The sequence below is a fragment of the Notothenia rossii genome (assembly GCF_949606895.1).
Source record: "Notothenia rossii genome assembly, chromosome: 3".
In the NCBI taxonomy this organism is placed as follows: Eukaryota; Metazoa; Chordata; class Actinopteri; order Perciformes; family Nototheniidae; genus Notothenia; species Notothenia rossii.
In genome coordinates, this window is record NC_136901.1 from 53,006,506 (window position 1) to 53,034,335 (window position 27,830).

Here is a 27,830-nt window from a genome sequence, read left to right on the forward strand (position 1 = left end):
TACCCTTAGAAGTGAACATACCTCATAATGTTACATCAGGATGTTAAACTAAGCTTTGGCCAAATCAATCATTATTACTGTTTCAGATTTAACTGGTGGTTGAACAAACAAAACCTTTTTTTGTTTACATCATGCAAACCACTAACATATTTTCCAATTTCAGCATCAGCCTTGTTACTCTAAAATTACGTCTTAAATAGGAATATTAGAAATGAAACAAATATTTAATCTTCAGAAATGTTCTTAACAAATGGAGAGTAATGCCATCTCTCTATCTAGTGAATAGCCAACATATTAAAAAAATGTCAGATATACAAAAATAAGCCTAAATACTCTTTTACTATCAAAGTCTAAAGCTAGACCTAAGCTGAACAGTTTTTTAATGGACAATTTAATCTAGAAACAAAACAAAACTGGACTTGTGTTCTTGTTAAGCTGTTCTTCAAAATACATTAGTAAATACCTTGTGAAGTATTCACAATATAATTAATCCTCTCTAGGATATGAAATCCATTCATCTTTAACCAGATACTATTTCCCTATTTATTTTTAATTCGTGATAACAATGGTATAACAACCAAATGTTTTTCCCATAGCTAGTTACTATGTCAAGATTATCATGTGTGACATAATAATCAGATGTCTTGTTTGCCAAACAAGGATATCAAACTTTAATCTTTTCAGTATTCCATACCATCATTAAACAATCAGCCTCCTTTCCTAAATGCTTAAGCATATCGTTCTACACCACCTTCTGGTAAACTCTTGCACAGTTATGCTGTAAAATCATTGCATGATTTCTTCAGAGTCTGAACAGACTGAGACCAGCCTGTCTCAAGATCTTGTCATATTGAGAACAGTCAATGATTCATTGTCCTCTTCAGCTGTAGTCAGTGGCAGGGTCCCCAAAAAGCTAGAACCGGCCCTGGTCAGTGGGCTCCAAGGAAACTCTCTCTGGCATTGGGATGTCCTGAGGGGGAAGGAACCTCTGGATCAATGTGATACAATCAGCAGACACACGTTGTCCTCTGTACCGCAGAAATCCCCAAACACTGCAGTACCTCTTCACACCACTGATGCCTTGACAACGAGGTACAAGCAAATTGTCCATACCTCCTCAGAGATGCGTTCTTTGCACAGTTATTCTGTTTGCAATGAACAACATTTCACCAACACACTGATTCAGAGTACAACCCAAAGGTGGCGCACAACTATCCAATGCTGCTGTAATCACAGCAAATCAGCTACTAGAGAAAAGCTCAATGTAAATCTCTCCCCCAGCGGGTGACAAAACAAAACAGCTGAGTGTCTATATGGTCAGGAATGCTGAAACATGTGAATGTTAAACCCATTAATGGTAACAGTCTTCCTATTCTTCATTACTTCAGTTAATTGGCAAAACAAAGACACCTTTCTTAACCACTATAGATTCATCTTTTATCTTCTTGCTTATTCTATTCTTTTTCAAATTGTTTATCTAAGTTGTGTGTTACAAGCATGGTTAGATTTGTAACAGAATACACAACTAACTGTATTCAGCGCTATATATTTAAAACAAGTAATCTGATTACAGTTAATGAATATATTTTTGGAACACTTAAAGGAATTATTACAAAATGTAATCTTCATTTTTACTAAAGCTAAAACCTAAAGAAATCATCACGGAACATTTTTCTGTCCTTATTACTTAATTGTTTCAATAAAGACTAAAAAACATTGTGAAAACTCCTCCTTTGAGAACATCTCAACACTTTTATTCCATCTAAGCACGGATGTTTATGACAAACTCGTCCTATTAATCCCAAACGGTCTTTAATGGTATCAATTGTGAACTTTTCTTAATATTAATTTTAAATGCAACGTATGTTCTCCCCAGAACAAAGATAGGATAGTTGCATCTGAAACTGGTTAATAGCAATTTTCTGTTAACCTAGATAAGCCTGTTGTTCTTATATCGAGTAAATATATTCATATCTTATGTTACTCATAAAACAATATGACATTTTCCAGAATAGTAGTAACTCTATATAACCTGTACTCTCTCTACTCTTTCAAACCGTCTCATTTCTCCTGTCTTTCTGTCTCACTGCTCCCTGCAGCTGCCTCCCCAAGCTTCTCACATCAAAACCTCTTTTGTTCTCCAACTATGTGAGATGGCTTTTAGCCTCGTGCAGCACCTCTGACTGACAAACTTATAAAACCTTCCTGTTTTTTACTTTCTACTCTTTCTTCATAAACTTAAAAACACCATTGTGGTGAATCGTTTACGTTTTCAGTTTCCTATCTACTTTAAACAACCATCAACTGAGAGTAACTGTATATGATAAAAACAACTCCTAAATAACATCACAATATATATTTCTTCCAGTGAGTTCGTTATTTCATGTCTAACAAATGTTCCTCTTTCCATGTCTTGTTCTAGGTGGAAAAATCCACCTATTATATTTCATTTGAATAAAACCTTACCCTTAATGTACTTCATATACTCAGTAAATCTCTTTTTACTTTCCCCTAAGGTTACTGTATGTAATATAATTTTCCTTGAAGTATAATTCAGTACAATACTTAGTTAATGACAAATAACATGAAATTCACAATGCAATGCAACGGTATCAATCAGTTCTCAAAGACTATGTTTAAATAGCAGCAAATTATTGTTTCTTATTTATTTCAATATATCTACCACTTCAAATCACACATTGATCTGTTAATTTTCAATGTATTTCCTTCCAACTTCAGGCATTAGAGAAAAAAGCAAGCAGACACACTACGGGCTACTGCTGCTGCTCTCGAGAGGAAAAAGGGGGGGGGGGGGTCTCACAGACAAATACTGACACCCCCCTCTCTCCCCCGCTGCAGCTCTCAGCCTTTTTAGGAGAAGGGGGGCTTCTTTCAACAATTAACACTTCTGCTATCATTTTATTCAATTTTTCAGCTTGAACCCACTGTTCTCGTAAGCTCTTAACTCACGCTCCTCTCGTTCAAATTCTCCCTTCATTATGACTTCGTATCTATTCATCTGACTTACTGTCTTTGTTACCAGTAAATATTCACAGAAAAAATTCCTCGTACAGTCTATTCAGCTTTTATTGTCCGATGTTTATTCCAACAAGTTTAGCGAGCCTCTCAGCGCGCTTCAACACCGTCTTTCAACGATGTGACGCTGACATGGAGTCGTAACCCAGGCTTACAGAACTCTTTATCGTGACGTTTGGCTTTATAGATTCAACCCCCACAGAACAAAGGATTAATGAGGTCCGGTCACTTCAAAATTGCTTTTTGAAGGTTGCGTTACTCTCCTTTGGATTTACTTATAACTCAACTTCGATTCCTATGAACCTAAGAATTGTTATTCTGATTTGTTCCGGATGGCGTCTGAAAACAGCCACTGAACATCCCCCAACGAGTCTTCAGCCGTCTCCTTTCTGAAAAAAGTACGGGGCCTTTCACCTTCGTCTTACATACCTCGTTGATTCACTTTTATGTTATATAACTTTCCTACCTATCTAAAATATGTATTTGTATATTCCACCGCAACAACTATGACACCGGAATATGTCTCTGACAACTCTCAAATTTAGTTTAGCCAATTCCAGACCTTCGATAGAAACAGTCTCGTCTGCTCACCTTTCAATTGTAGGATCCTCGTTTTAGTTGTCAGAGATTATTCTAGGCCTCTTCTCCGGACCATTCGTCCGCTGGCTGCTGATTTTCCTCTCAAAAACCCTACTCATGACGTCACCACGTCACCACGTCATGACGTCATCACGTCGGGGAAACACCATTTGTTGGGGCAGAATCTCTGCTCCGCGCCGTTCCTATATGAGCGGGTTCTCAAAAGAAGGAAAAATTCAAAGCAGCCAGGATAAGGGTAAAACAATAATCTGCTTTAATGGTGGAAACGTCCAAATACATCACCTAATCACGAAGCACTCTGCAGAGTACTCCGGGCTCAGGTTCTACCACCGTGTGAGACACGTCTCAGGAACGGCAGGTCAAAAACAAGAGCGCCGATCTTCAAAATGATCACAACATTTACGGCCGTAATGAGGCCGTAATGCGGCCGTAACGCGGCGCAGATGGACCCGGTGGAATCTAGGGGTTATTAGGCAAAGACATTTTCTGTTAACAATCTCACCATTTAAAGTATTGCATTGTTTAACATAAAACATATTTTTTAAATGATCTTTTGTGTGTAAAATTCTGAATCTATAAAGTAATAATACATTTAGAGCAGGGGTTGCCAACACGTCGATCGCGAGCTACCAGTAGCTCGCGGAGGTTTTCCGAGTAGCTCACCAGAGGGCGCTAAAGTGCAGTTGACATGTTGAGACATATTTATTTATGTAGTATATTTTGAGAGTAAGAAAGATAGAGAAAAAGAGATGTAAGATGCAGTCATGACAACTGAGGAAGGTCCGTCAAAGAAGAAATCTAAAATATACTACTTTCATGACGAGTGGGAACATGAATTTTTATTTACGAGCATCAAAGACAAGTGTGTGTGTTTAATTTGTGGCTCGAGTGTTGCGGTGGGGAAGAAGGGAAATGTCGAGCGGCACTTCACAAAACTTCACGAAAACTTTTCAAAGGAGTATCCCGCCGGCAGTTGCCTTCGCGTTGAGAAGGTACAACAATTAAAACCTACGCTACAAAGGCAGCAGTCATTGTTCACGAAGCCTGCCAAGAAAGCTAGCCTAGCTACAGAAGCATCGTTCCGAGTCGCTCAGTATTTGGCAAAGAACAAAAAAGCTTTCACTGATGGCGGTGTTCTTAAGGGAGCGATGTCTGTTATGGCAGAGACTTTGTTCAGAGACCACAAGAGCAAGTCGGAGATAATGTCTGCCATTGACGATGTGCAACTGGGAAACAACACTGTGGCGAGGAGAGTGTCGGCGCTGTCAGTGGATGCCATGGGACAGTTGGAGCGGGACATGGTCAGGTGCAAGTGGTTCTCCATACAGTGCGACGAATCGGTGGATGCGAGCGACACAGCTCAGCTGTCTGTGTTCATCCGGATGGTGTTTGAGGATTTTACGGCGAAAGAGGAATTTCTGACACTGCTTCCACTCAAAACAACAACAAGAGGTGTGGACGTGTATAATTCTATTAAGAATTATTTCATAAATAAAGGCGTGCAAATGGAGAAGCTTGTATCCATAACAACTGATGGAGCCCCGGCTATGAGAGGTCGCCACAACGGTTTTATCGCAAATTGTAAGTCAGATCCATATTTCCCACGTTTCCTGATTTACCATTGCATCATTCACCAAGAAGCACTTTGTGCCAAAGTTATGGACTTCAATCACGTCATGAAACCTGTGATACAAATAATAAACTCTATCCGAGCGAAGGCAAAGCAACACAGGAGCTTCAAAGTTTTTCTTGAGGAACTGTCAGCTGAATATGGAGATCTCCTTCTCCATGCTGAGGTGAGGTGGTTGAGTAGAGGGAAAATCCTACAGCGCTTCCTCTCCTTGCTGAATGAGGTAAAGCTCTTCATGGAAGAGAGGGGGGAGGACACCTCCATCTTATCTGATGCTGGTTGGGTACTTGACCTGGCCTTTTTGACTGATCTGACAGGAAAATTAAACCAGCTTAACCTCCAGCTACAAGGCAATGGCAAAACAGTATGTGACATGATTAGTGCTGTAAAGGCCTTTAAAGCAAATCTGTGTCTATATCTCCAGCAAGTAAAGGGAAATAAATTGCATCATTTCCCCTCTGTTCAAAAAGTACTGCAGGAGAATAAAGCTGCTGCTGGCTTTCTTGACTTATCAAAGTACTGTGACTGCTTAACTAAGCTTGGGCAGGAATTTGAGGACAGGTTTCTTGACTTTAAACAGCTTGAGCCCTGTGCAAGTTTCCTTGCTAACCCATTCAACATCGTGGATGTTATTGACATGTCTGAGCAACTGGCCAGCCTTTTCAGTCTCAGTGCTTCAGAGTTGGAGCTGGAGATAATCAATCTCCAGAATGACATTCAGCTGAAAGCACATCAGATGGACAAAGATTTATGGAAGCTATTGGACCCAGAGAAATTCAAAAACATTCAAACTGCTGCACTGAAACTGTCCTGCTTATTTGGGTCAACATATCGCTGTGAATCAGCATTCTCTGATATGAACTTTATCAAATCCAAATTCAGGACAAGACTTACTGATGAACACCTCAATGACTCAATCAGAGTGAATTTGTCAGGATACACACCCCAGCACAGTGCTCTGGTGGATGCTATGCAGTGCCAGGTGTCACATTAGCTGAGTCAGGAGAAAGACAACAATGCAGTGACAGACTGAATGTTTGAAGACATATGTTTGCTTGATGCAAGTTGAGAAAAGCACAAGCCATATTCCCCTTTTACATGTGAAACAAATTTGTGAAATGCTTGAAATAATTTAAATTATAGAGCTAGAAATGTTATTATTACAATTAGGAACTTTGCACTCTTATCTGTAAAACTGTTTACTGTAGTTATTGATGTTAAAGCAGAACTCAGTATTGCATGGTGATTATTTGTCTTTTTTTCTCTTCATGAGAAAGTCAAGTTTATTCATGTTAATGTTAATGTTTCTGCTCTTGAGTCACGAATGTGATATGTGCACTGAAATCTATATAAAATAACATGAGTAGCTCTTGGCCACTTTCTTTTTTCAAAAGTAGCTCCCGGTTAGAAAAAGGTTGGAGACCCCTGATTTAGAGAATTACAATATTTTCCTTTAAAGTGGACCTATTATACTATATTGGAAAAATTAGGTTTTAGGGCCATACCTATACAAAACATGTCTGGTATTTTAAGCAAAAAACTTCACAAACAGATCACCCATTGTAGCCATGCCTCATACTGCTCATACCCCTCTTTTGCAGCCCTGTTGCAAACGGTAGAGATGGGCGAGTCCTGATTCATCCGGATCATTAACCCAAATCCTAGAAATGAGCTGGTCGTGACGAGTCTCCCCTCTCCATTAACCCGAGTTCTTTGAGTCCTACACCTGGTGTGATGTACAAATTAAAACTATCAATTGCGTCACTCGCTACTCTCTTTATAACATGTAAAATAACATTACAACGTACCCCAGTCCATCTGCTTACCCTTTAGCAAGTAGGATAGCTTCCAGAAGTTATCGTTGAAACTTCCTGCAGACTCGTGGGGACTCAGAGCCGCAACCGTATAGCAGCAGATCCAGAGATCCAGCAGACTCGTCCTCATGCACGAGTCAACAGCAGACTCAGATTCGCCAAATCGAAAAAATAACCCTTTTTTTTGTGATCAACATTTTTTATTAAAGCAAAAGGCACTGTGTAGCAGAGGTTAATATATAATCAGTTTCATATGCTTGTGAAATGCAACAACTTTTCGGTTTCACCGGTAGGATTTCTACTGTCTTGGTGATGCTGACTCATATGACTCAAATGACTCGTATGATCCGGATCTCTTCAATGACTGAATCATAAGACTCCTAGTCCATAAAAGGATCCGGATTTGCCATCTCTAGCAAACGGGCGGATTCTGCTGCTAGCCACGCCCCTTTGTAGCGTCACACACATAGACTGTATATATAAATGGACGTAGTGTCCGTGACTTCACCCATAGGATTCTGCAGAGATGCCCTTAGTAGGCGGAGTCGGCCACTAACGCTTGACAGTGACTTCAGAGTCTAATCCCGCCTGCTCCAAATAAGGGCAAAGAGGCGGGACCTGCTGCCTCCGAACTGGAAGTAAACAGAGATAGCTCAGGCTAAGAAGCTAAGCTAACATGAAATACATGCATACCAAGTTACTGCTAACAGTGTAGTTCCCCTATATAAACGTTACATTCATAATCAAATGAGACAATCTGCAAGAGAATGACATGTTCTTTCTTAAGTGTTTACCGCTCGAACAGTGCTATTATATATATATATAACAACTTTACTCTAAGCCTTAAGCAGACATCCTGCTAAATACACAGACAAACAGCTACGACTGTATACGGAGACGATAGGTTGGGACGTGTCACGTGTGCCGGAGAATATAGGTTGGGAGGTGTCATGTGTGCCGGAGACGATAGGTTGGGACGTGTCACGTCGGCCGGATGTCGCGCCAATTACTTTATAGTAGCGAAAATTCTGGATCTGCTTCTTAGAACCCCCTTTTTTTTCCCTTTTTTTTTTTTCAAGATGTGGGTAAGGAGGAAAAGAAAGAGGGTTTTATTTTCTGATACTGAGTTCCCTGACACACCGGGGACACATTTATGTATAAAAGACATAAAAAAGTGCATTTTGCATAATAGGTCCCTTTAAATTGTAGTGGAGTTGAAGAACAAACTGACGCATACATTGAAACGTGATAACACTTTAATAAAGAAAAAGAAAATAGCTCAGATAACTCTTGATTAAAAAAATATTGTTTGACTTGGGCACTCAGTAGATTATTAAAATGAGTCCTGGATATTTAGAGTTTCTTATAAAACAAAGGAGTTCAAATGAAATGAAACTATTGGGTTAAATAGAAAAAGCGCCAACTTGCCTGACAGCCGTGTTTGATGGAGGTGTGGACAGTACATTTAGGGGTGTCCTAATGAAAGGACTACAATCTCCCTTTTATAGCCATGGTTCTTTGGCAATAAAAAAAGGTAATTTTTTAAAGGCAATAAAATAATGAAATAAAAATGATTTATTATTTTGGGACCTAATGTTTAAAAGGCCATTTACAGGATTATGATGAAAAGCAGCGGGTTACAAGAGACTGGATTTAAATTCTTGAGGTTGGCAGCAGATGGCTTTAGCCTTATCTTGAGCCTTCTGAAGAGTGTGTTTGGTAGATATAATGGTAGAATTAAAGGTAGCTACACCAGTGACGTGGGTATATAAGAGTAAGAAATGAAAAAAACTGGACAGTATAGGGATCCAAACATTTTAAAATGCCCTACCCAAGGGAGAAATAAAGTACAGCAAAATAGAAAATTAGATACAAACTAGAAAATGCATCTCCTAATGAAAATGCGTGCGAATGCTGTAAACTGTGTACATTTGTTGCTGAATTTAGCTGAAAATGCAGAAAAAGCAGCAAATGACGCGATTTCGGCCCCGGAACCGCGTCCGTGGGGCCTAAGAGGTTAAAAAAAGAGATAAAAAGCTGAACATTTCCAAAAGTATCAAATATTTTGAAAAAGTTGAACGTTTCCCATCATGTGCTGAAAAGGCTGACATTTTTTGATATTTTAATGGTTTCTGTAGCTTAAAGTAGGCTGAAGTTATTCGACGGCAAAATATTGGTTGAAATATTAAGATTAAAGATTTGAACGTGACACTGTTATACTATGCACTGAACGCAAAAACAACCACAGACAAGAATATATATTTTTAATTATCAAAATGATAACAAAGGCTGAAAAAAAAGGAGAAGCCTGTCTTCCCTTGTTCTCCAGGAGAAAACGCCATATCACCAAGTTTTCATAATTTTGTTTGTGAAATAGATCGCTGCAAACACGACTTTATGTATTTGTTTATGGTTTATTTGATATGGAGGGATGCAGTATACATAGAAGTTCAAAGAAGAAGCAACCCCTATATATTAGTGGTGCACGATAATTATCGGTCCGATATTAGGAATTATGAAGTCATCCCGATAAACCCGATAAAAGTATTAATAGCCCCGATAATATACAATATATTTTTTGGGTAAAAAAAAAGAAAAACATACTGCGGTGTGGGTGGATTGGGATGAGGGGCGCTTGTTTTTCACTCGGCTCCTCCCGTTTTGCCAGTACTGTGGTATTAGTGGTTTAGAAAGAGGGGAGTTTTTCACAAATCCAGCGCTCCCTAACTCATGCCTGGCTGTGACGTAAATGGTATGCAGCCGTGAAGCCAGGAAAGTAAACAAACATGTCGTCGGTAGTATGGGACTATTTCAAAGTTTCAGAGTTAGATAGTTCGCTTGCTATTTGTATTAACAAATGCAATGCAGAAGTTCCACGAGGATGGAAAAAGGCAACGAACTATAATACTTCCAACCTGATTAGTCACCTGAAACATCGCCATCGCTACGATGGTGTGTTAAAAGCGTACGAAGATGCCTGCGAATCCAAAGCCAGCTGCAAAGGCACCGGGGCTTTTACCTATCGACGAGGTTTTTGAAAAAGGCAAGAAGTTTGCCAGAGACGACCCCAGGGCTAAAACGAGGAAAAAACTACAGGTACATTTAATATATATATATATATATATATATATATATATATATATATATATATTATATTATTATCGGTTATCGGTATCGGTATCGGTCTTGAGAAGCAGGAAGTTATCGGTATCGGTTTCAAAAAACCAATATCGTGCATCCCTACTATATATTCTTTATTTTTATTTCATTTCATTTTGGCACCATGGCAGAGGCAAATATAGAGCTAATGTGCAGAGATTATAATGTCCCGTTTACTAAAATATGTATTGTTTTATGATGTTTAGTTGACAAAATAGTCACTGAGCTACATTTTGCTGCACTCAAGCATACATCTGAAGACAAGAGTTGTGTCCCCCTTTGGCCACAAGGGGGAGTATATATATATATATATATTGTATAGATGTTGCAACTATACAGAGCTTTGGCAATACTATATGTAACTGAGGTCATGCTAATAAAGCTATTGAATTGAATTGAGTATAACTTTAAGTGAGCTGTCAGGAGGAAACAAAGGTCCGCCAACACATTACTCTACTGTTGAGAAAGGCGGCACAAAGACGTGAAACAATGTGCTCCAATATCTGTGTATTTTTGAAGAATGCCAAGTAAAGGAAGAAAGTAATAACTCGCACTGAGTCTTAATACATTACTTTATTTCATTATTTTCCCCCTTCATTTGAGAAACACTAACCAATGATTTATTATGTTTGTGATTTATTATGTTTGTATCAGGCTACAATATAGAAAGAAATGTAGCTCATAATGTTCGCTCACTTACTTACTTTCTGCTTCGTCATTCTATATCATACGGGGGGTTCTGAATAAATCAGTGATTTTAGCATATTTTGCTGCCTTTTTGTTGCAGGATGGGGGTCCATCCTTCCACAATAATTAACCTTGCCGTCAGTTTCAATCGGTCCAGTCCCCAATAATGTAAACAGCAGCGCGCTGGTCTCGTGAGAAACGGAGAGTGGAACAACCAATCACATCTTCATTATTCTCCTGAAATGTAAATGTGCACATTCGCTAGTCTGCTGTGCGTGGTTCTCACTGCGCCTCATACCGGTGCAACTTTGAACAACTTCAATATATGCCGCATTAGTCGATTTGGCCTGCAGTCACCGCATCTGGGCTGAATTAAACAAATATTATTGTAGTCCTGTATATTTGTTAGAGGCCATGTCAGCAGGCCACATCACATTATGCTAGCGTTGCGTTCACAAGACATACAAGCCTCAAACTGGCAATCGAAACATTCTACAACCTGAGGGACAGTGAATGAGACACACAGACACACCCACACACACCTTGAGGAAGGGAGGGACAGCTCAGTGCAGCGATCAGCTGCTCCCGAGCGAGAGAGTGATACCAATACTGTGCCGATTAAAACGTTTACCTGTAACACTCTCCAAACTACTGTAGGAGCGGAATCATTCGAAAAATATAATTCAAGGATAATGCTATACAATGCTAACGGAGGCGAGACGTAGGCCTACGTTATTCACACGCTTATCCACACGTACGTTATTCACGCGCATATCCACACGTACGTTATCAACACGCATACCTAAGATAGCGCTTTCTAAGCTACGCCGCCGCCACTTGAGCGCGTACTTTGAGCACCTGTGATACGTGGCCGTGAAAAAGCCAGGTTCAAAATTCTTGTTTCATTTTGTAGTCATATTAGAATTTAAAGTTTTTACAGAAGGGATTTTGGATATCTCTTTTTATCACAAAATACTGTCAACAGCCCTAAAATATCAATTTTCGCCATGTTTTTAGGTATAAAATGTTATATAATTCAGGCTATGAACGATATATGAACAAACCCTATGTAAAAACCTTCAGAATATTGATAGGAATATAACTGCAAGGTTTGGTCTATGTAAGTGCTACTGAAGTGGACATTTCTCACTCAGGATATGAGCAAAAAACTAATTTTGAGAACACAACCTTTAAAGATTGCAGTGTGGCTCTAGCTAAACCCTCCTGTTCTTTGGATGACAGCTTGCGCCTCGACGCACTCCGTGAAGGATCATTTGTTTTTTGTCTAACCTTGCTTCGTGCATGTGACAATTGTTGTCGTCTTCTCTGTTATTTTGCCATTTTGAGATTTAAATTTCCAGCGGAAAGCTAAATGAGGAAGTGTTTTAGCACACCATGTGACGCATCTGAACGAATCACGTTGTCACCAGCCAATGAGATTTCGTTTTTGGTTTAAGACCAAGACTTTTTACTTTCACGATTGGTTGCTGATACAAAGGAAATGACCATATTTGGATCCAATGAGATTGTGCAGGAGAGATGGAGCTTTCCAATGAAAATGTAAGAAAGATATGATCAGATGTATGTTTTAGAAGCAGCAGTAAAGTATATAATTGAACATGTAGAATTAAAGAAGACTTAAGAACACAACTAAAAAGTTGTGTCTCGTGCCAGAATCATCATTGGCTCATCTTAACCATCGTGCTAGCACCTGTAGAAAAGTCTTGGATAATATGATATGGCGGAGTTGAAAAAATGTCTGTTGATGGTGTTTAAATAACCAGAATTGTAATAGGATTTAATGTGTTTTGATTCAGCTGTTGCTGAAGGACTAGCTTGGCATTGGCAGTAGTATACCTGAGGGTTAGATCAACTAAGTAACGAAACATTACAAACAAACATCATAATCTCTTGTTGACGAAAATGTTTCACATGTGTTTTCACTGTTGTTATTTTTGGGTCTGCATGACATATGCTTTTTTCACATAATTAAAGCATTTGATTTATGTGAGGTCACTAAAGTTTGTGTAGCCTACAGTCTCAAATGTAAAGATGTGTGTATAGAGTTCTTGTTCGGAACAAGTTTCAGGCATTGGCGCTTGCTAAATCAATGGCAGCAACATCAATATTAATGTGGCATGAAAATGTGTGAATGAATTTACCATTAAGTTAATGTCATTTTTACAATTTAAGGTAAGGAGGAAGCAGATCAGAGAGGTAGAGCTACTGTGAGAGTAATCAGAGGAAGGTTAGTGGGGGTGAGTCAGGAAGACCAGAGAGAGACAGCGAGTTAATCTTAACGGATAAGTTCATCTTTCCCATGTTGACTGAAGCATTTATGACGGATTCAACCTTTGGCAGGCACTCGGAAGGTCAATGATAATAATGTAATCTCTTTAAATGTCTCATGCTCAGTCTCTGTCCGTGTACCTCTCCAAGCACTTTTTTCTGTCTTTTACTTCTTTCTTTCTCATCTCCCTCAGTCTTACCTACGCAGAAGTGGGCAATAAATCAAGTGAATTCGCTTTTCACCCTACCTTTGAGCTGTTTCATTGAAGGTTATGAAGGATATGCACATCAATGATTATCTCACAAAGGCTTTCTCTGGTTCTTTCTTGTAAACTCACCAAATAAAACTCAACAAACTTAACTTCCAATCGACCTGATTGTTTGCAGAAGTGAAAAAGAAAAAAGACCGGCCAATAAGGAGAAACGGAAACAGATGTACGAACCATGACGGTCTCTGAATCAGGCTCCAAATGTCAACGGGAAACAATAATCTTTTCAGGTGGGCGAAATCCGAGATCCGGGCAGAACATTTATCATTGTAGTATTTCTTTATCCAAATGTCACTCTGATTTCAGTCCGCCTGGTGCTGGCCATGGGCTTTATCAATATCCACAGTGAAGACAAATAATACAATTGCCTACTCATAAAGCTCCCAGACTTTGAATAGGCAGAGAGAGATGGGTTTTGAAAAGGAGGCAATAACTTGAATGGAACTATTCATGAACTGACTCCTGAAAAGGAATGAGCCGTGAAATAGTAGGTGAAGTTTTAATCATAAAAGTACAAGGACCAGGTATAAGTTAGGAGTAGGAGGTAGAAGTTATTGATTTCATAACGCACATTAAGCTGCTCAGGGACAGCCCTGACTAATTTTCTGCCCTATAGGCAAGATGTTAGCTGGCGTTTTCAATTTTCAGCGCCCCCGATGGGTTGATGCGCCCTTTGCATTCGCCTATACTGCCTATGCCAAGGGCCGGCCCTGGCGCTGCTGATGGAAGGTTGGAGATAATAGGTTGGAAGTACTTTCTCAGGCCACGTCCAAGGCTGGTCTGTCACTCAAAATGGATGATGTGCTGCGTCAAGCGAACAGAATTAGCTGGCAGAGAGGAGGAACAGTTTGGCCATGAGAGCTGAAGCTGAAGGATAAACAAACATATTGCAGTTTTAAGAGTGAGTGCGATTGCGTACAAATTGAATTAAGGACGCCCTAATATGCTCTTTTGGTTTTTCTCTACCCTGTAGTGTGTAATATAGGTTTTTGAGCATGTAAATGGTCCGGAAAGGCAAAAATTCCTGTGTTCCAACACACCCCACACATTTTTGCAGAATATGTCCTCTTTAAATAGCGGCTTAAAGTACCTCAACTGCAGCGTAAAAGCGGGCTTTACTTGAAACAGGTTTATGTTAGGGCCTTTATTCATAATTTAATATCCCATCAATTCAAACTCAATATTTTCTCGACCTTTACCTCTTGGACTGCCATCTTTAGCGTCAATGAAAGTCTTCTAAGTGCCATATTCCTTCCCATTCATGGTACGCTTTAATTTTGACAGAATTAGCACAGAAAAAAACAAGTTTTATTGACAAACATAAAAAGACCTGACAATAAATAGATTGTGGAACCAAAATGTTTGCGAAATAAACTCTTGAAAAACTAAAACTCAGCTCAAATCTTCAGATATCGGCTACTTTGCCATTTGATATCCAGTTTTTGGATCTTGACTCAAAGCTGGGGAGTCATTATTTAAAGTACTAAAGAGCTATGGGAAAGGACATTAGTTTGATTCCTTGAGGCCTTATCAGCTCTTAAGAGGACTTGGGAAAGGGATCTGAACCGTACATTTGATGATGAGTGGGATTGGGTTTGTGAAAGAGTTCAAGGGTTTTGGGCTGGGATTTATGATGATCTCTGGTAGATTTCAGATACCTGATTCAATTCAGCCCTAGATTTGTGTAGTGGATGAGCGTTTCAGAGCTCTTTGCATAATACATGCAACATCACAGCCATCAAGGCACACTTTTTAAACATTCCCTTCTCATTTTGGCAGCACAATACAAGCAAATAAAAAATGGTAGAACACTTGTAACCATTTACATTGCATTGTAAACTATTTACAGGAACTCAAACAAACACGTTTTTTTTAAATGGGAGATAAATGAGAAAATACATGTCTTACCTGGTGACGATATAATGAAGCAATTTGATTGTGCTAATATCGAATTAAATAAACCCGTTTTATTGTTAAGCCTCAGTTTGCATCTTCAGGTATTAAATGTATAAACAATGCAACAAGAGGACAAACTATGTGAACTAGATTCTAGCTTTGCACACACACACACACACACACACACACACACACACACACACACACACACACACACACACACACACACACACACACACACACACACACACACACACACACACCTCTTCCTCTGCCAGGCCTCGCAGCATTACGATGTTAGCAGTCTGTGTCATCTTTATCTGAGCAGAACACCACTTTGCCCTGAGGTGCTGTTTTGTTTGAGAGTGTGGTCAGAGTGTTTCCCAACGTGTGTGTGTGTGTGTGTGTGTGACACAAAAGGGACTGACATAAGATTAAAATGAATCCATTTTAAATTGTTTCTTTCTGAAATAAAGAAACACAAGCACATCACCGAAATGTACTGTAGATACTGTTGGCTCGGTCTAATGAGTGATAAAACATTTATGTACATTCTTACACTTACTTTACCTTTATAATATAAAAAAAACTGTTCACCCAAAAAACACACTGACTGACGATATTCAGCAAAAACACACAATTTCAAATTTCAAATTGAGCTACACAACTGGTGTTTTAGTCCATATTTGACCCGCTCTATCAAAATCAGTTTGATGTCGTAAAGGCGCATTCTGAGATAATCGTGGACTTACACGCGATTATTAATTGTGCGTTTTGATCATTTTGACAGACAACCTGACATTAGAGGCATTACAACAGGCGGTGTGTGTTGTGTTTGTTTCCTCGACAAATACACACAGCTCACTAAACTTTGTCCCCCAACTTTTTCTCCTCCTTGTAAAACAACATCCTCATCCTCGATGCTACCCGCTTAAAATGAGTTTGCACCTTTTTACAATAACTATGGGTAAAATATAGTCAGCAAACTTTGAAGGTCTTGGTACAGTCATCATGCTATGTGACATATTTTGCTGAATATTTTGGAGATCAAAACAATAAAGATTTAATTGGAAAGCTAAGAAACTCCTCTTTCCAACAATTGTATAACTCAAACATAACACATCTTAACAACATATATCAGAACATGGAGGTTAATGCAATGCAACAAAACGTGATAACCCCCAACATTACTGTAGTAATCAGTATCAGTAAAAACATGCATTGCAGCAAAGTACAGTGTGTGTTTCGGACGTGTGGCTGATCTCTGCAAATCAAATTCAGGTTTGTGTGTGTGTTTTCTGAGAAAAATCCAACGCATATTAATATTATATTCTCAGTTATGAGGAAAATACCGCACTCAGTTGCTTTCATTGATTGCATTCATGATCATATTCAACTTCTAACACACACTGAGTCACACACTTCACACACATGCACAGTCTCTTTGTCAGTATGATTCATCCTCTCATTGTCCCCTCTTATTCAACACCAGTTCAATCTAACAGCACTTATTAATATGACACAGCAGAATCAGTCCAGCAGCATGAATGTGGAAATTATATCATAAAGATTACAAGATCATTGATGGGAATAATTCAAATGAGTATCAGCAGTGTTGACATAACAGTATCAAATACTCAGCTTGTATTTAACACTTTTTTTCTCCATGTTCCACATCAATGAGTAGGTGGGCCCACACTCCCATTGTCAAGAGCCCAGAGTGAGACAACATGCCCAAAGGCTTTGGCAATGGAAGCCAATGGAACGCCTGTGATGCCATGTGTCCTCATGGCCACTCCAATCTGATTGGCAGTTTGTCCTGTTGTTCTTGTCGATGCCTCATTAGCTCATTAGTGTGGTCACCAAGTCGATTATCCTCCACATCGCTAACTTTCAAAGTCTGCCTTATACAAATAAATGAGATATAAAATGGTGCCAACCAGATATGTTCAGTCACAGTTCAGATATAGTCGGGCACTCTGAGGCAATATGCTTCTTTATTATGTCATCCTTTTTATTTGTATTTGATGTTTTATTGGGCATTTACTTTAATTAATTATGATTACAGATCTTATTTGATCTTTTGATTGCACATTCTTCTTACTTAAGTTTATATAATATTATTTATATGTATCTTCAATTAATTCTAAAAAGGGAACAATGGTCACGAAAAGTAATTTTGCATTGAATTATTTAAGTTTTTCTCACATTGTTTGGAAAATTGGTTTGAACCAACCTTTCTGCGAGACTCAATAGCCTGCAGCAATTACGTAATTTGCAAATATGGTAGGATTTCCAGGAAGATCAAGAACATGATAAAATACAGCAGGAGGTAGCAAATCACTGCAGTTATATAAACACTATAATTTCTTAGAAAATAAGGGACACACTGTCTAAGGAATGAATAACAGTATATTATATATGTTGTGTAAGAACTGTGACTACTTAAAGAGCAACTTCGAGGTTAAACACACCTGTGAATAAATGTGTAGGAAAATGATGTATACACTAGATTTTCAAAAATAATATACATAAATATACACTAAAGTGACATCTGGCGGCGTTTTTGTAAGACATCTTTACTTCCGCATCAAAAAAGCCTCCCCACATGACCTCCCGCGTGTGACGTAACAAAGGGGAAACAAGGGGGAGAGCGGCCGGTGTAACGTATTAATAAACATGGATCCCAATGCTAGTTTCGACACAGAAGACACAGAAGAAGTTGAACATGAATATTCAAATGCATATGACGGACCACAACCTTATAATTATGATCCTGCTAGGCGTCCAAGAGACCAGGAGCAGCCAAGGATTAGAAGAAATAACGGCCATCGGAGAGAAATGGAGCTGTGGTGTGAGGAGAACCAGTGGAGAACTGGGAAGCTATCTTGGTGAGTGATCAGCGTTAGCTACAGAATGTTAGCTAACTAGACCCTCCAGAAAAACGTGATTCTGCGATCGCAGAATTTACCGCATAATCAGCAAAATGGCGCAGATTTTTAAAAGGCCGCATATTTATCAAAAGGCCGCATAATCCCCGCATTTTCCACACAAAATTGAGAAAAAAAAAAGTTAACTCGTCTTGACGTGACGTCATCAGCTCGCGCATCACAGAATGTAAACAACACTGTATAGAGTGAACGTGTGGAGCTCACACGATAGAGAAAACACCAAGATGAAAAAATCTAATCCATCTCATTTACCGAAGAACATTTCTACTAAAGACCGGGCAAAAAGTGGGGGGAAACTATTCTGCACCCCGTGCAGCTGTGTGTTGGAGCATAAGAGAAAATCGACGGTGACGACCCACTTTGATTCATTCAAACATTCGAAAATGCTTTCTGCTGCTGCGGACAAGAAAGCCAAACAACTCACGTTCAACAAGGCATCAACATCCAAAACCCTTTTTCGAAGACTACAAGAAACGAAGTGAGTAGCCTACAAGATTGAAGCTGGTCAGATAACGAACGAGTAAATGAAAACAGAATGAGGCGGAGAAGTGTGTGTGTGTGTGTGTGTGTGTGTGTGTGTGTGTGTGTGTGTGTGTGTGTGTGTGTGTGTGTGTGTGTGTGTGTGTGTGTGATTAAAATAGCCCAATTGCTTTTACAATAAATAAATATTGAATGTGTTTAATTGAATAGTAAAGGGGTTTAACGTTAGTGGCAGGTTGTGTGTGAGAGAGAATAAATAAGACAGCCCAATATTTTAATTTGTTTTAATTCTTTTTCGCGGCATATTTAGCATATTTCGCAACTTTACGCATATTTCGCAATTTCCCGCAATTTCACTGCATAAAATCACATAAAACCCCCGCATGTTTAATCGCATACTCAAGGATTTTAGCCCGCATAATCAAGGAATTTAGCCCGCATAATCAAGGATCTTTGCCCGCGTTTTTCTGGAGGGTCTAGCTAACGTCACATCACAACATTGTAAAGTTAGCTATCATATATCAGGCTATAACTAAAGTAGCATTGATAATATAGTAACGTTACTGGCAGGACTGTTGATACTGATCCATAACAGAAACTAATGCACAAGTATCAGCCGTATCTCGCGTTACCTAATACAACTCCACACTACGGGAGACGCAAGATACGGCTGATACTTGACGATCTGGCGGAGAAAGGTTGTGGAGCCTCCGTTGATATGCCGTTGTAAATGGCTTGATGGAAAGCAGGTGTGTAGTCGGGGAGGGTGCACAGCTGATTGCAGCAGGTGAGTGGAGGTTGAGCCGGGAGCCAGGAGTGACAGCCACCACGCACACACAAACAACACAGACAGGGGGAAACAAACAAACACAAAGGAGACAGCTGGAGCAGTACAGCCACCACAGCGTTACCTAATGCAACTCTACACTACGTCTTACGGTGCCGTGTACCGGAGGGGAGAGAGAGAGAGAGAGCAGCGAAGAGGGGGGGAGAGAGAAGTAATACGGTTTCCTGATAAAGCTGTGGAGAGTATGTGCTGCAGGGAGGTGGATGCACAACGCACCCAGGAACGAACGCTAGCTCCGGTCCTTTTCCTGTGAGGGAAACTGTGGACTCGATGTCCTGACAGGCTGGTATTTGAAAAAAAATTAAAAAAATAAGTATTTAATCAGCCACCAATTGTGCAAGTTCTCCCACTTAAAAAGATGAGATAGGCCTATAATTTTCATCCTAGGTATACCTCAACTATGAGAGACAAAATGAGAAAATAAAATCCAGAAAATCACATTGTCTGATTTTTAAAGAATGTATTTGCAAATTATGGTGGAAAATAAGTATTTGGTCAATAACAAAAGTTTATCTCAATACTTTGTTATATACCCTTTGTTGGCAATGACAGAGGTTAAACGTTTTCTTTAAGTCTTTAAAAGGTTTTCACACACTGTTGCTGGTATTTTGGCCTATTCCTCCATGCAGATCTCCTCTAGAGCAGTGATGTTTTGGGGCTGTCGCTGGGCAACACAGACTTTCAACTCCCTCCAAAGATTTTCTATGGGGTTGAGATCTGGAGACTGGCTAGGCCACTCCAGGACCTTGAAATGCTTCTTACGAAGCCACTCCTTCGTTGCCCGGGCGGTGTGTTTGGGATCATTGTCATGCTGAAAGACACAGCCACGTTTCATCTTCAATGCCCTTGCATTGGAAGGAGGTTGTCACTCAAAATCTCACAATACATGGCCACTTTCATTCTTTCCTTTACACGGATCAGTCGTCCTGGTCCCTCTGCAGAAAAACAGCCCCAAAGCATGATGTTTCCACCCCCATGTTTCACAGTAGGTATGGTGTTCTTTGGATGGAACTCAGCATTCTTTCTCCTCCAAACACGTCTAGTTGAGTTTTTACCTAAAAGTTATATTTTGGTTTCATCTGACCATATGACATTCTCCCAATCCTCTTCTGGATCATCTAAATGCTCTCTAGCAAACTTCAGACGGGCCTGGACATGTACTGGCTTAAACAAGGGGATACGTCTGGCACTGCAGGATTTGAGTCCCTGGCGGCGTCGTGTGTTACTGATGGTAGCCTTTGTTACTTTGGTCCCAGCTCTCTGCAGGTCATTGACTAGGTCCCCCTGTGTGGTTCTGGGATTTTTGCTCACCGTTCTTGTGATCATTTTGATCATCAATAACACTTTTATCTTAACCTATAATAATACATGATAAAATATGTCTTAATTATATTTTGTAGCGTTCTGAATCTTCTAGAAGTATGTCTTTAGCATCTGAATAGAGCCATTACAATGTACCTCACACACTTGACCACACCCCAAACTAATGGCACACATATTTCAGGGTATTGTTTTGTTATGAATGCTTAGAAAACTGTTTTAAGAAGCCATGGTATTAAATCCAACTAACTGTGAATTTATTTTAAAAAAATGAAGGAAGGTCCGGTGGCTGCAGAATCAACCCCCGGTGGCACCAGCAGTGAAACCTCGACCAGCACCACCGAGGAGTCCTTCCACTTTGATGCTGAGCCCTGCACTCCCCTGGCAGAATTCACCATCTGCACCACACCGGCACCGCTCGGAGAGAGGCCAAGCACACTCAGCACTCGAAGGCCTCCGGCGAAGCGCAGGATGATGATACTAAATGAGATACTGTCTACCGCTGTTCATTGTTCAAGATTGAAATGTAAATGTGCAAGCCGGTTTTTTCTGCCCCTCTATTCACATGTAGCCTTTCATACGTGATGGTTTCTTCATTCTCGAACTGTTGTGGAGCAGAACTATAAAGTTGCAGGATTAGTCTCAAGTACCTCAATATAATTATAGTATGTCTGCACTTTAAGTGCTCATTTCATCATTCATTCATGTATTTTATATTCTACTAAAACTGAATCAAACCATAAACAAGGTAGCCTGTTGGGATTAATATATATATATATCTGCATTATTTTATCCCACTTTATGCTTTGCTCTTGCTGCTTGTTTTACACTGATTTTATATCTTATTTCTGACTGATGTAAAGCACTTTGAACTGCAATCCCCTGTATGAAAGGTGCGAAACAAATAAAGTTATTATTATTCAGATGGATCTTTCTGCCCCTCTGTTCATTCTCCTCCTCAATCTGCCTAGAAGTATTTTAATGTTGTAACTGTTACTATAACCAATACTAATGCTAGGGCTGCAACTGACAGTTATGTAGGCACATTTTTATTGTTTCTTATCGCTGTGTGATTAAAAGAATAAACACAAATAGCACGATAGGCAATGCAAAACCTTATTTCGTACCTTCATACACACATAACACATTAGAATGAGCTTTTATCAACGCCTACATGATGATAACCTGTCAACATGACAGGAAAATCCACATGACATTAATACAGAGCGGGCAAAACCCAAATCTAGCTCCAGTGCCGCACGAAACATGTTTTTGATGGACGAGAGTGAAAATGGAAGGCACACGCTATTTGTTGTTTGTTTATATCACGCAGTCTGTTCTTCTTTCTTCCGGTTGTTGTCTCTTTTGAATGACGAATACACACTACCGCCGCCTGTTGGTAAGGAGAGTTATTGCCACTCACGCACTGAAGTCTTTGCGGTGTGTTCCCGTGCGACACATGGCCAAGACGCAGGAAAACACGGCGACGCAACAGCCGGCGTCGGCGAGTCCTCTGGTGACTGCTTGGTGTGTCAGGGCCTTAAGGCTCTAAAGGGAAAGTCTCTGGTTGGGGGGCCATTGATGCTCAATCGCATACAGGTGGCAAGGTGTTCCCCCGGCAAGCGATTTCACAAGTCAGTCTTCACCTGTAAATACAAACATAATAATCATCACCTGCTGCTGTTCCAAGTCCTGAAACACATGAAACACAACATGAACATCAATCCAGGCTATAGAACTCCTGAAAAGGAATGTTACTGTAATTCATTATGATACCTTGAATGGCCCAACTATCAGCTGCTGTTTAAAAGAGGACCATTCCTGCAGCACCTCATTACAGTCAGCCTATAGAAATTTGCCGGCAAGGAGCTGCAAATTGGCCACGTAAATGGCCTCATCTCCAGTTGATGCCTGAGGGCTCAGCGCATGGAAGGTCCCTAAAAGGTCCAGATTCTGGAACCTCCTCTCCAGGCTCTCCAGCAGGCCATCGAAATATGGATCCATCACCTAACCATAACAGCAACAGATTATTAAACTGAAACTTGTGTCCATATTCAAACCACTTAATAGGCATCTAGTATTAAGAGGATCCTCCCTCTTAAGCACCTTTTGTATTATTGTTTGCTACGATTGCACTTTGACTTTAGCTCTAGACTATGCTCTTAGTCGCTTGTTTAGAAAAGGAGATCTAAATCTAAAACAAACATACCTGGCTCCTGAACCGGGCCCAGAGCTCTTCCCTGGTCAGTCCCTTTCTTGTCCCTCTCTTGTTCCTCTCTTCCTCATGGACAATACTGTAAGCCCCGAGTTCCGCAGGGTTGTCCAGGTCTGCGTGGAGCTTTGAAAGGAAAGACCCTGGTAGCTGATGGTCTCCAACATCTTTAATTGCTTAGAGGCAGGCCATTGTCACAGGGACCTAATAACAAAGACAGAGTAGGTGTAAATGCAGCAGCAGGTATCTAAAATAAAACATTGGAAAGTATACCTGCACTTTCAGATCAAGGAAGTTGACATTTTCCTTCTGGAACAGCCTTGAGAGCCTGCTGATATGTGGCAGCACATCTGCTTGCAGGTAGACCAATGCCACAAAGCGGTAGGTGGCCAGAAACCATACAATCCCTTGGCTGTTGGGCCTTTCTTATGCTCCGTCTCCTCAGCCAAGGCTACCAGGACAGCGGTCAGGTTCCGCTGTAGGTTGGAAACAGCCATGGCTTGCGAAAGCCAGCGTGTGTCCTTCACTTCCTACAAATATTTAGAGCCACAAGATGAAAGCATATTAAGTAATATCAGATGCCTCCAAATATGCAACATGTTTTTTCCCTTTAAATAACCTTCACTTTCAAGTTATCCAGGCCCAAGCACTCTGCTGCAGCCTGGAGTACAGCTGTGTGATTCGCAGTGTTCCTGAAGTACAGGTGTAGCTGCCGTAGAAGGTCCCTGAAGGAGTTCATGTAAGCCACTCCTGATGAGGCGTCCTTGCAGCACAGGGCGAGGCGGTGTGCGGCACATGCAACCGACACCATCCATGGGAAGGTGTCCTGTAGCTGCTTGGCCACTCCATTCATTCTCCCTGTTTCAGGACAAACATGTTTTATTTCATGTTTTAGTTTTTAAGCTGGAGTGAATATCAACCTTGTTTTTGTTGGTAGTTCATACCAGCCATGACAGCTGCTCCATCTGTCCCCAGGCCATAAATCCTCTGGCTGGAAATGTTCTTTTTTGTAAGGATCGTTCTTATTGCCTTGACTATGGTGTCAGCTCTGCCATCGCAGACTGTCACCAGGTCCAGAAATTGGTTGTAAAGTCCATGTATCTGATTAACATATTAAACAGTCAGACTGACTCAACAGATGTAGGTTTTTGGGATAAGCCTTATTTGTTTATTATTACTACCCAATCAGTGGCGTGGAATATGTTGTTGCTCCGATCAGATTCAATCCAGACTACGTGAAAGACAAACAAGCTAGCAACCGCCAACCTACTGTGATTGGTTTAAAGAAATAGAGCGGCCCCCGAGCGGTAATGAGTCCAGCCAGACTTTTCTTCAGTGCTGGCACATTGTAAACGAAGTGTGGAGATAGGTCTGGCTATGCAAGACTATATTAAACATAATAAAGACACCTCATTCAAAATTATTTTAAGTCATAATTGTTGTCATTCTTGGAATAAAATGATACCTAACGTGAACATCAAGCTGCTTCTTCACAGACACATCTTTGGTCTCGTCCACCTTAAGCCCAATTTTCACAGAGGCACTGATGTTTGCCAAGATAGGCTCTTCAACGACACTGCCCAGGATTTCTAACATCATCTCAAAAATAATGGCAGCCAAGTAGTTCTGCGAGCTCCAAAAGGTCAGCATAGTTCGTATGGTGAGCATGTTCTTTTTTCGTCAGGTGGTAGAGGCACTTAAAACCACCAATCACCGCTTCGTGTTCAAGGGTCATAACTGGGTCAAAGGCGACCAGCACTGAGGACCCTGTTGAAAGGTAAACAAAATAAAATGTGTAATGTATAGCCTACTGTGTTGACCTGCTGAAGGACTGTAGATGAAAACTAGCATAGGTCTACTAGCTAACTCTGTCACATTGATGTAAAACCTGATATGTTGATCAATGTGCATTCTTTTAACACTAGAACCGCCAGAGGTCACTGTATACCTAATACCGCCAATGGGTAACATGTACCCGCTATTGATTTATCATACATTGAGTTTAGATCGCACAGGGATGATCTCTCTCTCGCTCTCTTAAATATTACTCGCTGGCAGATATAGGTAGGCCTATAAATGGAATTTTTTCAATCTGACTTCATATTGACAATTGTTAACAGAGGGTGCTACATCACACACTTTCAGGAAAAGTCACGGACTGGCAGACTTTAAAAATAAATAAGATACAGTAGGCCTACAGTATTAGTGAATTTTACCTTGAATCAGTGCGGCGTGTGCCTTCACACTCTCTTGATGGTGCTGAGTGGCAGCATGCTTATCAAGGTAGTCGCTTCGGAAAATCATGTACCCAACCTCAATAAATGGCCGCGTAGACACCCCCCACTTCGGCGCTTGCTTGTGTTTGGCGACACAACATTCCTGTCGCGACAAGATCTTTGATATATATTTTTTTTCTTTAAGAGGTTTGAGAGATCAAGCCCCTAACTGCTCCATATATGTTAGATACTGACCATGGTTAGCCGTGTTGTACAGCAAGGACTTGAACCTCAGGTTCCCCATCCACCCTGGATCAAATCCTGATTGCCGGTGCCCTGCTCTTTCTGATCCTCCTACCCTCTGACAGCAGCAGCAGCTGCACCTTGCTCCTCTCTTCTATCCGTACCTGCTCCTTCACCTCCTCTGCTCTGGCCTACTCTCAGCGCATGTCCTATCTAGTACGAGATATCAGTCAATACAAATGTAAATGTAAACAACTACTTAAAAACTATTTCCCAAAAAGTGTGTATCCATTTGCTCCCCTTTCAAAACATTGCTGCCAGACAACAGAGACCCACCTCCCTAACTTCACCCAACTAACCCCCTCCTCATCACCACGATCATCACTTCCCTATCGTTTGCTGAAAAGCCAGCCTTTTAAACTCATCTGAAAATAACATAAAATGTGATGACCAATCTATTACACTGGGTGTTAACTAGCTAAACTAGCTAAGTTAGCTAGCTGTCATTCATTCTTAAATGTAGGCTTTTATCAAAGTATTAATTTACTTAATCTAAAATGTAACATTTTAAATTATAATAACTTAGATTTATGGCGTTATGACCTTCTTCTTCTTGAGGTGATTGTGTCCAAATAAGGTTGTGTCTGCTTCAACTTGCTGTCCGTCTTGTCAGGCAGCTTTCGTAGTTTTGTTGAGTCATGTTAGCAATCATCGCTTCTGTGTAAGTGTGAAATATAATTTTCTTGTATATGTCTATTATTTTTTTAAATACATGTTTACGTGGTCCTAAAGGTTTCTACTAAGATCTATTCAAATAGCAGCTGAAATACACTTTAAATAAGAGAGCAAGCAGGATTGATCCAGTAGCTGTAATTGACTTCAATCTTCAGAAATAGTCTTGCGGTGAATTATCAAGATTGGTTGACCGGTGACAAGCTTTTGCTAGTAAATGTAAAATAAGACATTCATCAATACACAGGTGTTTTTTATACATTAAAATACCTATGGATTTATTTCAATTAAAAAACATTTGACTCAATTCAGACCATAATTGATGTTGTAATTAAATTGTTGTTTGTGAAATAATCACCTAATTCTTAACTTAGCTGGGATCAAAATATGCTTTTGCAAAATGCCTTATGTTCTATTTTTCTAAAACACTGATGTAATTAGGGAGCATTCATTTCAAGTTTTCTTATCCAGTAAGTTGTAAGACATTTGGTAAATTATTATATATTAATTGTTATCACCTTCTCCTTTGGTGGAATATTCTGACATATACAATGTTTTTGCAATTTCAGGATGCAGATGAAGACAGCGCGTCACAGGACCTTGCTGTTCAAGGGATGGCGATCTACAGCATCAAGACAAATGCTTCAGAGGGTTCCCATGACATTGGCATTGTTGTACAGTAGACGGCATCAGAGTGCTGACTTCTCAGGGGACCATTCCAAGGGCTTGCTGCATGCTCATTGGGATCGCATATGCAGTCAATCTTGCCTATCCCAAGCTGCTAAAGTACACGTTCGAAGCCTTCCAGAAACTCTCTCAAACTGGACTGTTCAAAGCTGTCCCCAAAGTTGAACAGCCTGAAAAATAAGCTTCTTGCTTGAGAAAAATGTTTATGTCTTCATCAAAAATGGCACATGGTTACCTTCGGCATTTTGTTAAATGTTTGAGTCATTTGTTCCTGTTTATTTAAGGACACCCTTTTGAAGGATACTGCATGGGTTTGTCTATGGCCTTACTGGGCTCCTGGAAAACTGAGTTAAAACAGTGTTAAAGGTGGTTGTTAAAAAAATCCAATTAACCATACTTGTTTAAAGAGAGTGACATCGTGTTTTCAAATCAGTATTTGCACAGGCAACATTTCTTGTACCTTTTACAGGGTTCTTACACCTTTTCCAAAGTCAAATTCAAGCATTTTCAAGGTGCATTTTCAAGCATCTTACAGCTGTTGTAAATTACATATTTATATACACATACTTATACTCAAATTATTATTTCCCTACCTCACATTAAATCAGATGTTCTTTATGCTATAAACAACCAAATGTGTGTTTCATGATAGCATTCTACATGAGGATGAAAAATTAAAGAAAATAAAACTAAGTTTAATATTTCAAAATGAGTGACCCATCTGTACGTAGACTGGGCATCCCAGATTACCTGGCTGAGCCA

At 40.0% G+C, this 27,830-nt stretch overlaps 2 long non-coding RNA genes across 2 annotated transcripts; one reads left to right on the forward strand and one right to left on the reverse strand.

Moving 5' to 3' along the window:
- Positions 1-10,279: 10,279 nt before the first annotated feature.
- On the forward strand, positions 10,280-21,901 carry LOC307033088. Its single transcript, XR_013806397.1, has 2 exons — positions 10,280-20,889; positions 21,255-21,901. It is a non-coding gene; the product is annotated as an uncharacterized lncRNA (long non-coding RNA).
- A 226-nt stretch (positions 21,902-22,127) lies between these two features.
- LOC307032461 lies at positions 22,128-23,674 on the reverse strand. The gene is made up of 3 exons (XR_013806262.1): positions 23,188-23,674; positions 22,755-22,985; positions 22,128-22,624 (listed from the first exon to the last, which is right to left on the reverse strand). It is a non-coding gene; the product is annotated as an uncharacterized lncRNA (long non-coding RNA).
- Positions 23,675-27,830: the final 4,156 nt, after the last annotated feature.